Source organism: Ursus americanus, chromosome 14, assembly GCF_024610735.1.
Source record: "Ursus americanus isolate L20-20 chromosome 14, mUrsAme1.1.p, whole genome shotgun sequence".
Lineage (NCBI taxonomy): Eukaryota > Metazoa > Chordata > Mammalia > Carnivora > Ursidae > Ursus > Ursus americanus.
This window is the reverse complement of record NC_142140.1, coordinates 2517778-2532153: the sequence shown is the minus strand read 5'-3', so window position 1 is coordinate 2532153 and position 14376 is coordinate 2517778. Positions and strand designations below refer to the sequence as shown.

The following is a 14376-nucleotide window of genomic DNA, read 5'->3' as shown; positions in this document are numbered from 1 at the left end:
GGCGCTGCCCCACATGTTGTTTGCATTAGGAGTTTAGAAAAACAATTCAGCTTTGACTAATCACTCTTTAATTTTTTCAGGCACATGCAAAGTCTCACCCCTGCCCTACTCCCTCTTTCCTCGCCAGCTCTGCTCAGAGTTCCCCAGGCTGCCGTGCAAGCAGGCACGGTGTGCTCACAACAGACTCGCTCACACCCCACATCTACGCGCGCCCACATGCCCGCACATCCATACGTCCACTCATACACACACGCACCACAGTCCGACACACAACACACACTCACACACACCCCTACCCACGCCGCACTCACACGCACACACACTCACACCTATGTGAGTAGTCACACGATACACTCACTGTTATAACGTCCAGACGCTCACACGTGCACTCACACACACACAGAGTCACGCAGGCACCTTTACACACACCCCCCTCCGCCTTACACAGTTCTGAAGAATAACCTCGTCTCTGTAAAGATGGGGGCTTTACTCCTCTGAGGTTGGCAGGGGAAGGGAAGCTGGAGGCCTCAGTGGCCGTAAGAACTTGGGGGTGCGAGGGGGTGTTTATGAGCGTGGACCTGGAGCCTGGACACCAGGGTTGAACCCTAATTCGGCAACTTCCCGCCTCTGGGCATCTTGTCCACCTGTCTGTGGTTCGGTCTCCTCCTTCGTCAAGGCGCGAAGCTGCCGCCGTGGCTGGTGCGTCCGTACAGGTGAAGAGCTTAGAACAGTGCCTGGCGCTGCATAAGTGCCGTTCGTGTTTGTTCTAAAAAATTCCACAAATCAAAGTAACACCGAAACTCAGTGCTGAAATTAACACGGTTTTCGTCTGGATTCTTCTGATTGCATAATTCTGAATCAGTTCCCCAAAGCTGAGTGTTTCTCCTCCCCTGGATGCCCCTGCTTTACTGCTTCTCCGGAGGAGCCGGTGGCCTTCTGTAAAGCAGAGGAAGCTGAAGCACAGAGAGGTTAAGTTGCTTTCCTGATGTCACACAGCCTGGAGCAGCTCTGCAGAGTTTCCACTGTGAACCATCCAGGGAATGCTTCCAGGGCAGGTTGCCACGTGGGGGAGGGAGACAGGGCAGGGAGAGGGGGAGGCTTGGTGAGGACAGGGGAAGCAGGAGGGGTGGACTCGGTTGTAGACAGCGGGCACGCCGCAGGAAACTGGGGTGGCCTCAGCAAAGCCCCCCAGCTGGAGTTAACACAGCCTGTCCGGCTGGACGGGGCCCAGTTTCCAGGCTCCGGGGCGGGGGCGGGGAAGGGGGGAGGCCCAGGGGGGCTGTGGCGCCGGTGGGGTGGAGGGGGCCCGGAGAAGGGCTGGCAGGACCGCGGGCAGTGCCCAGCCCTGTAACCGGCTGAGGGCTTCCTGAGGCCTCATTCTGGCCTGCCACCCAGGCCACGGCCCAGGCCTGATGGCCCTAGCAGGGCTGCCATCGAGAACAGAGCGTCCTGCAGGAATTCCGGCCGGGGTAATGCGGTGCATTGTGGGGCCGGGCCCTGGGCCGGGCCGCCCCACCCCCACCCACCCGCAGCCCACCGTCTGCTCACGGGCTGGGGTCTTGGAAGTCACCATCAGCGCTTAAGATGGCGAGGACCCCCTTGCTCGGCCCGCCCCCGAATTCCACAGCTGCTTTGATACTCACCTCACCTCTCCCCTTCCTGTCCTCAAAAGTGTTTGCCTCGGACCAGCGAGCGAGGCGGGAGGGGGCGCTTCCTGGCGGGGCGGACTGCGGGGCGAGCCGAGACTCCCAGACTGTTACAGCAGCGAAGATTTCCTTCCTGAAAAACACACCAGCCTCTGCTTTCTGTCCCTCCGCGTTTCTCTGCGGAGCGCCTGGGCAACTGCACTCGCTGGCTCCCCGCTGGGCCCAGCCGGCCTGCACCAGCAGCCTGAAGGGATGAAGGGATAGTCAGCGGTTGTCTGTGGCGGGCGCGCTGTCCTCGGTGGGCTCAGGCAGCAGGACGCTGCCTCGCGCAGACAGGCACGGCCACCGCCCGCTAAGTAGAAATAGGCGTTCCCACCAACAATGCGGGAGGGATCCCCGGCTGGTGATGCGTAGTGAGGAGGGCGCGTATTGCATGGTGCACTGGGTGTTATACGCAACTAATGAATCATGGAACTTAACATCAAAAACCGGGGATGTACTGTATGGTGACTAACATAATATAATAAAAAATATTATTATAAAAAAAAAAGAAATAGGCAGCCCCTTCCTCTGGGTGCCCCCGCAGCCGGGCAGGTGCCCTGATTGCATACAGCCTGCCAAGATGGACTCAGAACCCAGATCAAATTTCTTAAGCTCCTGGGCCCCGGTTTTCTCATCTGTATGTGGGCATCTCTTTCCTTCACCCCCTTATCCAATCTGCCCGCAAACCCTGCCCGCTCTGCCTTTACAGTGTGTCAAACCTGGTTCTTTGCCCAGCCCCCTGCTGCCACCCAGTCCTAGCCCTCCCTGGGCTCCCCACCTCCCACCTGGGTCCCTTGTGTTCCAACCACAACCTCTTCTCCCCACAGCAGGCAGCAGGATCCCACTTTAACCAGTCTCCCCTTTGCTCAAACCTCTCCCCAGGCTCCTGCATCATCCAGAGCGAAAGCCCTCCCCTCCTTTCTCCTCTCCTCCTTTCCCTTCTTTCCTACCATTCACCCTCACTGCCCCCACCCCCCACACAGTGGCTTCCTCCCGCTCCTCAAACACACATCCACAGGCCGGCCCCAGGGCCCTAGCAATGGCTGCTCCCTCTTCCTGGAAAGGGCTCCCCTCAGGCACCCCGAAGGTTTGCTTCCTCACATCCTTTGAGGTCTCCTCAAGTGTCACCGTCTTTGTTTAAACCCTCCCTGCTCCCCCCGCTTCAGTGTCTCCCAGGCATTTCCGGGCGTCATGAGCTTTGCTTATGTAGCTCCTTCTTGCTGGAATGTCAGCATGGAAGGTTGAAGGTGGGGAGGCTTGCTGCTTTGTTCAGGGCTGTGTCCCTGACACCTGGGACGGAGGCAAGGTCCTTGGAAGGTGCTTGATAAACAACTATTTCATGAGGGAATAAAGAGCACCTGCCTTAAGGGGCCCTGAGCACCGACTGAGATAATGTATGTAAAGCACTTAGCGGGCTCAGGGGCGGCGCCGGTGCTCAGTGGCTAAGAATCATGGCGGTGATGCGATGATGAGTAGTAGTGGCTCTTGTTGGAAGTCCTTGGTGGACCAGCATCCATTCCCTCACCCCATTACCCTGGGAACAAACCCTCCCCTCCCCCACTCCGGGCCCATGTGATTGCCTGGGGCTGGCCCCCACTGGCTCTGGGGGTGGGCCACCCCAGCCACGGCTAGCCAACGTGCTGCATTCCCCTGCCCACCGCAATAGGCTCAGAGATGGTCCTGATCCAAGTCAACTGGAGACATTCCTGTTTCTGATGGCCTGTAGGCTGAGCAGATAGATGTAAGGGCTGGAACTACGGCAGCCATCTCTCCACCAGGAGGAGAGTGAAGCCACCAGAGAAGGTGAGCTAAGCTGAAAGAGCTGGCAACAGTGATGGTGCTTAGAAACCTTAATTTGGGCTTAATCCGCATCTGGGTTTTTCAGCTACTTATGTCAGTAATGCTCATTTTAGTTAGGCCAGTTGAGGTTCGGTCATCATCTGCTACCAGAAAAGTCCTGCTTCAGCTGGGATCTGACATGGAATCCTCTGGAAGATTTCTCCCTTCACCCCCATCCTTCCCTTCTCTTCCCTCCATGTGAGAGGGATGTTTAGCCCCCTCTGTCCGGTGTTTGGTAGCTAGTGATTCCTGTCTGTATTTGATTCTGGTCCCGTCCCCTGCTGCACATCTTTCCTACTATTTGTCTGGTTCCTGGTGGCCCTTTAACACATTACTCACTCATTTGCTAAATTAATGGCATTAATGCTTGAACATGGAGGGTGGGACATTCTGGTTCATCAAAGGTTCTGGCTGACTGAGAGTTTTTACCCCTTCTCCAGCCTTCCTCTGGGACCCTGTCTCTTTTCTTGCTTATCTATCTTAGCCATCCCGCCTCTGTGTGAGCCCAGGACATGTCACGTCCCTTCCTTTTTTTTTTTTTTTTTGAAGATTTTATTTATTTGAGAGAGAGAGGGAGTGCACAAGTGGGGAGAGGGGCAGAGGGAGAGGGAGAAGCAGACTCCCCATTGAGCAGGGAGCCAGATGCAGAACTTGACTCCAGGACCCTGGAATCATGACCTGAGCGGAAGGCAGACACTTCACTGGCTGAGCCTCCAAGGCGTCCCGCGTCACTTCCCTTCCTGCACTGAGAACTTTGCACTGGCTATTCCCTTTGCTCGGACAGTCCTTCCTTCAGATCCTCCTATGGCTGCCTCCTCATGCTTCAGGTACCAACCCAACACCAGCTCTGAGAGGCCCCTCCTGACCAACCTGCCCCTTTTTATTCTGATGCTACCCTCTTTTTGGCAGCACTTGTCACTTTGGGAAATAATTGTATCCACTTGATCTGTGTCCCTTGCGGGCACATGAGCGAGGTCAGGGGTCTCCGCTGTCTCACCGGGCAGGCCCGAGGCTCGTGCTCTCCGCATGACACCACCCTGCTCTGTGTGCTTCTAAGAGTCATGGGATCTCATGGGTGCAAGGAGACACCTTCATGCCCACAGTTACTAAGTCTGGCTTATTCTTCACCCCTACCCTTCCCTTCTGCTCCATCCCACTGTCCCCACCTTAGTTCAGGCTCCTGTCGTACCGCGTAGTAGCTCCCAGCTGGGTCCCTGCCTCGGCTCCCTTCTCTGCCGCAAGGCTGCCACACTCATGCCAGGCCCTGCATCTAGACCATCCTTTTGTTCTCTGCCTGGTGTCTCAGTTTATATACAGAAGTCATTCTAGGTATTTGAAGCAGGAGAGGAGATTTCATGTAGGGACTTGGGTGCTACTTTGGAAGAGCTGGTGGAGTCTCCAGGATGATCTCAGGAAGCACAGCAGAACCTGGCCCCAGCTCTGGTACCCTCGGGGATCGTAACTACCGCTGGAACTGCTAGTTCGAGAACGGAGCCTTTCAGCTGTGATCCAGGGATCAGAAGCCACTTCAGCTGCTGGTCGAACCCCATGAAGCCGGAGCCTGGAGCCTGGACCATCACCACAGAGACCCAGCATCTCTGCGACCACACTTACCAGCAGAAAACCCCAACGGCCTGTTCGTCTTCCAGATCACACAGGAGTGCCCCGGATCGGTGGAATCTCATTTGACCCTCGTTCTAAGTGAGTCTGGGAAATGTAGTTTACGTGTGCCAACATCTGCATTTGGGCCACAGAGGAGGTGGGAACAGACCGTGCGGCCCCCCCCCCCCTGGTGTCCGCCGCAATGACCCCTGGCCGCAGGGCCTGTGGGTCCAGCTCAGGGAGGCCTTCCCCACTGCGGTGTGGCGCCCGGGCCCCTCTCCTAAGCTCTTGTGACAGCCTGCGCTTTGTCGTGGAGTCATACTGCGGTTCCTGCCATGAGTGCGTGCGGTCGCCAGCGAGACTGTGTGCCCATGATGCCCGGGCCCCTTGTGCCCGGGGAAGGGGCTCCAAGAGGACAGCGCTGCAGGAACCCCGCAGCCCTCCTCCCCACTCCAGCAGCATTTCCTGCTTGGATGGCCTTTCCGACAGCCCCCCAGGCTATTTTGAACCGCTTCCTGTCTTTGGGGCATCTGCCCTCTTTCCTGCCATGGAGAGGGAGGACCTCCCCTGGAGAAGAGAGGTCAGCTGAGACTCCCAGGAGGGGACGCTTGCCGGGCGCCCGCTGAGGTGGCCTGGGCCTCGACGCCTGAACAAGGACCTGGCCTGTGTCCTCTCACACCCCCCTCACTCCTGCCCGCCCCACTGATGGCTCTGAAGGAGGTCTTGGCCTGAAGTCGAGAGTGCCCGCTTCCCTCCGGACGTTCCGGATGATGGCAGTGAGCCGGAGCACCGTGAGGAGAGGGAGAAGGGGTGCAAGGGCGGAGCTGCTCCCAAGACCGCAGCCGGTAGCCCGCCCTTTGCTCTTCCCCTTCCTCCTACAGGTCGGCCTCTGTGCCTTCTCTGGCAGCTGGCACGCTTGGGCTGCAGGCCACAGCTGGCTTACTTGGGAGTTCCTGTCTGGGGGAGCCCTCGCTTCAAGGGGCTCAGACATCATGCATCTGCTTTCTTCTCATGGGCCCCCCTCGGGAAAGGGGTTCCTACAACGTAAGGACTGGCCCAGCCGCTCCGGGGCTCTTGTTCTCCCAGGTTCAAATCTTGGTCTGGGCGCTGCCTGCCGAAGTCCTTCTCTTCGCCCTGGTTGGAGCAGCTCGGCTAGCGTTTCTACCCAAACCAGTTACTGTGGGGTGGGGGTGGGGAGCACAGGATCTGGAGGTGGTGGGACCCCTGAAGGCCGACAGAGGCTTGGGAGGTGCTCAGTAAATGTTGCATGAACGACTGGATGAAGGATGGGACATAGGGGCTGCTTAGCCGCAGATGCTAAGAGGAGATGGATTTGAGAGGCTTATATCTGGGGTTCCTTGTGCTTGGGGCTGGTGCAGGGGGAGCCAGGCCAGGGGACAAGAGGCCGAAGGGGCCACTGAGGAGTTGTTTCCTCTCATGGGCAGAGAGGCCCGAGCTGGGGAACCTGGGCTCTTTCTGCACCCTGCACGTGTTCCTGTAAGGACCACCCCTGTGTTTACTTCCCCGTAGAGGTAAACAGAGTTCTTGTTTGGAGGACACTAGTGGAAGCAGCTTGTTCCTATGCCACCTTGAGTACTGTAGGTACGTGGGGTGGGCTGCCAGCTGGCCCCCAGGACCTTCATCTTCATTCCATGGTCACAGAGCTCTCAGCGAGGCCCGTGACCACGTTCTAAGGTCACGTCCCCACATCCCATTAGTGGGGTGTGGCCAGGGGATAGGTTGTGAGGCGTCTTCTGCCCTCCCTCCATCCTGCTGTGTCTGGAACAGTGAGGCAGAGGGAGCCTGGGTCTCTGACACCGTGCAAAGGCCACATCCTCCCAGAAAGGCTGGGCCCAGACTAGGAGTGACAGAATAACAACTTCTACATAGTTGATGCCATTCCTATCTTGGGTCTCTGTCCAAAACCTAACTACTGTATCAAGGAGGCATCTCCTGGGCTGGCTGTCACGGGGCCTGCAGAAGTCTGAGAGAGGGACCCCCACGGAACAGCTCCTTCCCTGCGCATCCACAAGAGTCTTTGCCTGGGGATCTTTCCATCCTGACAACACCACCCTCCGACTCCCCACCCCTAACCAAGTAAAACCCCTCTGGGCCTCCTCTTTGTCCCCTTCTGCTCCAAGGATCCTCTTGGCCGAAAGTATATGTCTTCCAATGATCCCACCCAGGCTATGGGGGGGGGGAGGCACAGAGGGAGACCCAAGTGTCCCCCGTCACTGCCCCTGCAAGTCTGCCCACCTTCTCCTGTCCATCCATGGCCACCCCTCCTGAAAGCCCACTGAGGAGTCGCCTACCACCTCTGTCCCTGTTCTCAGCCAGGAACCCTCCTGCCCTCCCTCCCCCACCTGTGCCCTGGCATGTGCCGGAAGTGCCAAGGATTCCCCATCTCTGAAAGTGCTGCACAGTGAGATCCATGGACTAGCCTGCCAGGCCTCTCCAGGCTGCCCTTCCAGAAACTCCCAGCCCCTTCCTGCCTGGCTTCCTGCCCAAACTCTTCCTGGAAACTGGGCCCACCCTGCCCCTAGCCCAGGGCGCCAATATTTCCATGGGGTAATTCAGCCAGCCCTCCCCGGGCAGGGCCCCTCCTTTTACTAACAATATTGAAAGTTTGGAAAACAACTTGGGGGATGGGAAGGAGAGTCCGGCCAGCACCCCCTCCTCCTGAGGTCTCCAAAGAGGGGGTGAAAGACAAGGGATGGGAACTGGAGAATTCTTATTTAAATGTCATCTAAAATGAGGAATTAGTGAAGTTTTATTAGTACATAAAATGCAAATAGTGTCACAAAATATGTAAATAAACATATGGCTATTGGGATACTTGCTCAAAAGTGTATAATCGATAGATGCCTGATCCACAGTTCCGTGACCATATCCTAAGGCTGTTTCTGCTCAGCCCCACACCCTGAGCCTGTGTCCCTCTGCAGGGAGACGAGGTCTTCATGGAAGGACAACTTGAGGGCCAGACTGGGTATCAAGGGAGGTGGGCGGCGCCGGCATTGCTGCTGGGGAACTGCCACGTTGTGGGGGGGGGAGGGGGTGTTCAGGTCAGGAAAAGGTTGGGCAAGGCCCTGGGAAGGCGCCAGAATGGCTGGAATGATGGTTCTGGTTATGGAGGATTTTATTTGCTTACTTGATGAGAAAGGGGCCAAGTTTATGCCTTGCAAAACAAATGGAGCCCTGACTTGACTTTCACAGTTCATTGTGTGCACCAGGGTCGTTTGACGGCATGTGACAGAAACCCAACTCACAATGCCTTCAGGAAAAAGAGAAATTATTGATTTATGTAATTGAAAACTCTTCCAGGGGTGCCTGGGTGGCTCAGTTGGTTAAGCAACTGCCTTTGGCTCGGGTCATGATCCCGGGGTGTGGGTTCGAGCCCCTCGTGGGGCTCTCTGATTAGTGGGGAGCCTGCTTCTCCCTCTCCCTCTGCCTGCTGCTCCCCCTGCTTGTGCGCGTGCTCTCGCTTTGTCAAATAAATAAATAAATTCTTTAAAAAAAATTTCAGGACAAGTGACATTGAAGATATAAGTCATTCTCTTAAGAAAAAGAAAAAGGAAAAAGAAAACTCTTCCAGTTTCAGGAATGGCAGGCTCCAGGGCCTCTGTGTTGGCTCTTTCCTTGGAGACTTTCTCCTTATCCCGGCCAGATAGCTCCAGCGGCTTTAGGCTCATCTTTAACAAGCTCAGCAATTCCAGTGGAATGAGAACTTCCTCTTCCCATTAGTTCCAGAAAAAATCTCCAACAACACAGGGTGCCGCCTGGCCATTGGCTCAGATTGGGTCATATGTCCACCTCTGAACCAGTCATGTGGACTCTGATTGGCCAGGCGTGGGTGACATGCTATAGTCCTAGTGCCCGTGTGAGGGGTGACGTCACCCCCCCTTCTATCCTAAGGGATTCTCCTTAGGAAAAGTCTGTTCTACAAGCAAGGGAAATAGAACTGGCAATGTCCCCACATCTACATAGCTGACTACAGGGATTCTGGTTGTTGTTGTTTTTAAAGATTTTATTTATTTATTTGACAGAGAGAGAGGCAACGAGAGAGGGAACACAAGCAGGGAGAGAGGGAGAGGGAGAAGCAGGCTTCCCGCTGAGCAGGGAGCCCGATGTGGGGCTCGATCCCAGGACCCTGGGATCATTACCATTAAGACATTAGTATACTCTTCTGTTTGCTTTTTATTTTATTTATTATTTTTTTTAGAAGATGTTTTGTTTTTTTAAGATTTATTTATTTGTCGGAGAGAGAGCAGGAGCAGGAGAGAGAGGGAGAAGTAGGCTTCCTGCTGAGCAGGGACCCTTATGCGGGACTCGATCCCAGAACGCTGAGATCATGACCTGAGCCGAAGGCAGACGCCTAACGACTGAGCCACCCAGGTGCCCCGGGATGTCTGGTTGTTACAGCGTATTTCCAACCATTACATATTTGTTTTTCCTCTAGGAATTTGGAGGGAGGAATGTGTCCCTCTCACCCAAGGCGTGTTTATGGGCAGCAGAGGGGGGTTTGGTAGGGCCTATGCCGAGGGCTGATTACAGGCCCTGGCGCAAGCACCCATGGTGAGCCAGCATGGTCCTCCCTTGGCGTCCTGGTCCTCGGTCTAGGGACTGCAGAGTCGGAAATGGGAGCCAGGTAGGCTGTGCAGCCCAGTGGGGAGACTTCTGCATTGCTTTGGTTTGGGTTCAAATCCCAGCTTGGTTACTCTATCATAGGTGACTTTGAGGAGGAAGTGACTTCACCTCTTTGAGCCTTGGTTTTATCTCCTATAAAATGGAGTGTTCCCCCACCTGAGGGGGTTTTGAGGATTGAGGGGGAGGGCAGGTCACACTCCCAGGCCCACAGTCGGGCTGGTGACCAAGGTGATTATTGTTGTAGGTTCTGGGCCTCAGGAGTGTGTGCTGGTGGGGTGGAGGGGTCTGGCCGAGGCATGGGGGCTGCCTTGCTCCTGTTGGGGTCGTTTGGGCTATAGCTGTGGCTGGCCTGAGTCAGCAGGTAGGAGGCCTCTGGTGATATGGCTTAGAGGAGCTGGAATTCGAGGCGAAGGGGTAGGAGCTGGCATCAGGAGCTCCTGCCTCAGACTCCTTTTCTGTTGCTGCAAAAAGTCCTTCCTCATGAAGCACCTCAGCGTGAGTGGGTGGGAGGGACTGGTGCTCAACACCCGTGTCACCGCCTTCCGGCATCCTTTCCTATACTGCAGAGCTTGAGAAGCAAGAAAAGAACCTTTTCCAGACTCCTTTGCAGCTAGAGCTCCGGCGATGATTGAGATTTCAGCAAGTACTCGCCTGGCCCCTAACAAAGACCCCTGGGGAGGGGGGTCCACAGGACATTTTCTTGACTAGAGCTTTGAGTAATACACGGGTGAGGGGAACATCAGAGTTTTGCAAGGCTGTGCCATGGTTATTCTCTTCAGGATGGTGATGATAGTGGGAGACGCCCCCATGGAAATGAGCTCCCTGCATAGATTGCAGAAATGGTCACAGATTCTTCCCATTGTATCCACAGCACTCTGCAACTCTTCCCAGGTGGAGTCTGGTTCTCTACATCTTGTATCTGGGTTCTATCGTTTAATCTGCTTTAGACAACGGAACAAGGTTACTTTAGACAAGGTAACAAGGGTGGCCCAAACTGAAGCTTGAAAAATATTTGCATTTTGGAGCTTGTCTGCCCTTTCCTCCTGCTTTGGAACCTGGCCTCTGGTTAAAAATTCTGGGCTAGCCTGCTGAATGATGAGAGACATGTGGCCCTCTTGTCCCTGTCTCTCTGGCCAACAGCCAGCCAATTGCCAGATATGTGAGTGAGGATGTCCTAGGTCATCCAGCCACCAGCTGACTACAGGCACATGAAAGGCTCAGCAAGCCCACTCAGACCACAAGAACTACTCAGCTGATCACAGAATTGTGAGCAAAGTGAAAGGTTGGTGTTTAAGCCACTAAGTTTTGGGGAAGTTGGCTGATTCAAGGAAGCAGGAGGGTGCCACCTAACCACGAGAGATAAGGTGGGCAGCTGGGCCAGAGCAATACGCAGGATGCTTGGCCCACAGAAATCTTCAGTGGTGGCTAAGTGATCGTGGTGTCCCTGAGCTAAAATACACGGGCAGCCGAGTAAAAGCTTATTTGATGTGCATGCCTCAAATTCTGATATGTCATATTTTCATTTCTGTTATTCAAATATTTTCTAATTTCCTTTGTAGTTTCTTCTTTGACTCCTGGGTTATTTGGAAGTGTATTGTCTAGTTAGTTATTGACTTCTAATTTAATTCTATTGTGGGCAGAGAAAATATTTGAATCCTTGTAAATGTATTAAGACTTGTATTATCATGCAGAATACAATCTGTTTCAGTAAATGTTCCACATGTACTTGGAAAAAAATGTGTATTCGGATGTCCTCGTGTGGAATGTTCTAAAAATGTTAATTAGGTCAATTTGGTAATGTCATTCAAGTCTTTTATATCAGGGGGTGTAATGTTTTTGGCCTTGCAGGCCATACCATCCACTCAACTTTGCCACCATAGCGTGAAAGCAGTCATCAACCGTATGTAAATAAATATGCATGGCCGAATTCCAAGAAAGCTTCCTGTACAAAAGCCAGGCTGATCTGTTTGCTGACCCCTGTTCCATATTCTTACTGATATTCTGTCTATTTTGTTCTATCAGTTATTGAGAGAAGTATGTTGAAATCTCCAACCAAAACTGTGGATTTGTCATTTTCTCCTTTTAGCACATCCGTTTTTGCTGCATGTATTCTGAGCTATGTTATTAAGGGCATTAACATTTAGGATTTTTATGTTTTCTTGATCAATTAACCACTTTGTCATTATGAAATGCTCTTTTAAATTTCTGGTAATAGTCCTTGTTCTGAAATGTACTTTGTATGATATTAGCATAACCACCCAGCTTTTTAAAAAAGTGTGTGTGAGTGTTGCATATATATATATTTCCATTCTTTTACTTTTCATCTATTGATAGCCTTTATATTTAAAGTGGGCCTCTTCATTGCACTACTGGGTGTTTACCCCAAAGATACAGACGTGGTGAAGAGAAGGGCCATATGCACCCCAATGTTCATAGCAGCAATGTCCACAATAGCTAAATCGTGGAAGGAGCCGAGATGCCCTTCAACAGATGACTGGATTAAGAAGTTGTGGTCCATATATACAATGGAATATTACTCAGCTATCAGAAAGAACGAGTTCTCAACATTTGCTACAACATGGACGGCACTGGAAGAGATAATGCTAAGTGAAATAAGTCAAGCAGAGAAAGACAAGTATCATATGATTTCTCTCATCTATGGAACATAAGAACTAGGATGATCAGTAGGGGAAGAAAGGGATAAAGAAAGGGGGGGTAATCAGAAGGGGGAATGAAACATGAGAGACTATGGACTATGAGAAACAAACTGAGGGCCTCAGAGGGGAGGGGGTGGAATGGGATAGGCTGGTGATGGGTAGTAAGGAGGGCACGTATTGCATGGTGCACTGGGTGTTATACGCAACTAATGAATCATCGAGCCTTACATCGGAAACCGGGGATGTACTGTATGGTGACTAACATAATATAATAAAAAATCATTAAAAAAAAAAAAGAAAGAAAAGAAAAAAAAAATAAAGTGGGCCTCTTGTAGAGGGCCCAGTCTTGCCTTTTTACCCAATCTGACAATCTTTGCCTTCTAATTAGAATGTTAAACATTTACATTTAATATGATTATTGACATGGCTGAATTTAAATCTAAGATATTTTAGTTGATCTCTATCAGTCTCATCTTGCTCTTCATTCACTTATCTCCTTTTCCTGCCTTCTTTTTCTTCTGCAGTGTCTAATGTACTGTTAATCCTATACAGGGTATTGTTCATTTGTAGAAGTTTGATTTTGGTCTTTTTTAAAAAAGATTTTATTCATTTATTTATTTATTTGAGAGAGAGAGAGAGCACACACGGGAACATGGGCAGGGGAGGGGCAGAGGGAGAAAGAATATTCAGACTCTGAGCTGAGTATAGAGCCCGACACGGGGCTCAATCTCACGACCAAGAGATCATGACCGGAGCTGAAATCAAGAGTTGGATGCTTAACTGACTGCACCCCCCAGGCGTCCGACTTTGGTCTTTTTTGTATCAATTTCTATCTTCATCATGTTCATGTTTTCCTCTCTCTTCTTGAATATATTGAGTATATTTGTAGTAGTCAACTATTATAAATATTCTATTTTTTTAAGATTATTATTTTATTTATTTGAGAGAGAGAGAGAGAGCATGAGCAGAAGGAGGGTCAGAGGGAGGGAGAAGCAGCCTTCCCGCAGAGCAGGAAGCCTGATGTGCAACTCTATCCCAGGAGCCTGGGATCATGACCTGAGCTGAAGGCAGATGCTTAATCAACTGAGTCACCAAGATGCCCCTAAATATCCTATTAATACCATTGTCAAATAATTCTGTCATCTGTGTTATTTCTGGGTCTGTTTTTATTGATTACTTTTTATCCTTGCATTTTTTTTTGCTCCTTTGTGTGCCTGGTAATTTTTGATTGGATGACGGGAGTTGTAAATATTATGTACTTGAGTGTGTGATTTTGTTTGTTTTGTATTTCTTTAAATATTTTGGGGCTTTGTTCTGGGATAGAATTTAGTTCTTTTGAGGCATGCTTTTCAGCTTTGTTAGGTTCAGAACAGCCTTTAGTCTAGGGCCGATTAGGCTCCATTACTGAGTTGGGAGAACTTCCCACTCTGGCTTGTGGGAACACAATCTGTGTAGCTGTGTAGGATTAGGAGAAAAAGAATGGTCTGAATAGAAGAACAGAAATGAGGGGAAAAATGGCGTTCCTGTTACCTATTGCTGTGTAACAAACCATCCCAAAGTGTAGTAATGTGAAATAGCTATTCCACTATGCACATGAATGCTGTGGGTCGTGCATCTGCATTTGGACAGGCACAGTGGGTCTTTTCTGCCTCTGAATATCTAGGCCCTCAATTGGGATGACTTGAATGGCTGGGGGTAACTCTAACAGCTGCAGGGCTAGAATAGTTGGGGCTGGAGGGTCCATTTCCCAGAGGGCTTTTTCATTCAGCGTCTTGCACCTGGGCTAGAAAGACTGAAGTATGGGCTCAGGTATGATTATCTACTAGATCATCTCTACATGGCCTCTCCAGTGAGCAAGAGAGACAGTTGGACTTCTCAGGATGGTTGGACTTCTTACATGGTGGCTCAGGGCTCTGGGACCAAAGCTTCCAGCAACAAGGCAGAAA

At 51.9% G+C, this 14376-nt stretch overlaps 1 long non-coding RNA gene across 1 annotated transcript; it reads right to left on the bottom strand.

Moving 5' to 3' along the window:
• Nucleotides 1-470: 470 nt before the first annotated feature.
• LOC123802019 (uncharacterized) lies at nt 471-2035 on the bottom strand. The gene is made up of 2 exons (XR_006782399.2): nt 1644-2035; nt 471-953 (listed from the first exon to the last, which is right to left on the bottom strand). It is a non-coding gene; the product is annotated as an uncharacterized LOC123802019 (long non-coding RNA).
• Nucleotides 2036-14376: the final 12341 nt, after the last annotated feature.